Source organism: Myotis brandtii, unplaced genomic scaffold (assembly GCF_000412655.1).
Source record: "Myotis brandtii unplaced genomic scaffold, ASM41265v1 scaffold369, whole genome shotgun sequence".
NCBI lineage: Eukaryota > Metazoa > Chordata > Mammalia > Chiroptera > Vespertilionidae > Myotis > Myotis brandtii.
The window spans coordinates 710,799-712,366 of NW_005364180.1; positions in this window are offsets into that span (position 1 = coordinate 710,799).

The following is a 1,568-nucleotide window of genomic DNA, read 5'->3' on the forward strand; positions in this document are numbered from 1 at the left end:
GACCCTCGAGGATATGAAAAAGGACCAACTAGAAATTAAGCATACACTGACTGAAATAAAGAATAGTATACAGAGCTCCAACAGCAGACTAGAGGATCGCAAGAATACAGTCAAAGATTTGAAGTATGAAGAAGTAAAAGCACCCAGCCGGAAAAGCAAAAAGAAAAAAGAATCCAAAAATATGAAGATAGTGTAAGGAGCCTCTGGGACAACTTCAAGCATACCAACATCCGAACTATAGGGGTGCCAGAAGAAGAGAGAGAGCAAGATATTGAAAACCTATTTGAAGAAATAATGACAGAAAACTTCCCCTACCTGGTGAAAGAAATAGACTTACAAGTCCAGAGATTTGACCGCAAGACTACTGAGGGAGTGAGTGGCTGCCACCGGGCTTGTGGGCCACTGGGACTGGTCAGCTGCGCGGCACTCTCGCTGTAGGAGTGCACTGACCAACAGGGAGCAGCTCCTGTGTTGAGTGTCTGCCCCCTGGTGGTCAGTGTGCTCCCACAGCCAACCTCCCGCAGTCCCTCCCCCTGGCTGGCCAATCAATTGGGACTGGGCGAGACAGCCCTGATTGGCTCTGACTGCCAGCCAGGCTGAGGGACCCCACCCGTGCACAAATTCATGCACCAGGCCTCCAGTACATTTATAAAAACAGTGGATAATTGTGGAAGGTCAAGGGACCTGGAAAAGCCAAAATAATCTTGAATAAAGTTGGAGGATTCACACTGTAGGACTCTCAGAATAAAGTACAGGAATACATTAAATCTTCATGACCCTGGGTTAGGCAATGATTTCTTAGATATGATAGCAAAAACACAAGTGACAAAAAAAGATAAACTGAACTTCAATATAAAAAACTTCTGTGCTGCTAATAATACTATCAAGAAAGTGAAATAATAACCCACAGAAGAGAAGAAAAATTTTGGAAATTATATGTCTGATAAGGGACTTGTATTTACAATATATAAAGAACTCTTACAACAATAATAAATGACAAATGACCCAATTTGAAAATGGGCAAAAGATTTGAATAGAAATTTCTTCAATGAAAATGTAAAAATGACCAATGTAGAGGAGGAAAAAAAAGTTCCCTGAACCCTTTTAAATTCTTGGGTGAGGGCCCTGTAACAAGAGACAAATTAACAAGAGGAAAGCATACAAATTTATTTAATATAAGTTTTGTATTACACAGGAGCTTTTATAAGAAAATGAAGACCTGAAGAAGCAGTTAAACCTGAGTGCTTTCATGCTAGGTTTGATGAAGAGTAGAGTTATGGAAAAATGTGATAAGATAAAAAGGGTATGAGCTAAGAATAGTAAACTGGGGTAGGGTGTCCTAAACCCTGTCACCAACAAGCACATGAAGAGAGAAGTGCAAATAAAAAGCACAAGATACTACTTCATACCCACAATATGGGCTAAAATTAAAAAAAAAGACAAAAACAGGGCAGGAAGAGATTAAGCAAATAACTTATTTTTTAAAAATATGTTTTATTGACTTTAAAAAATATATATTTTATTGATTTTTTACAGAGAGGAAGGGAGAGGGATAGAGAGTTAGAAAC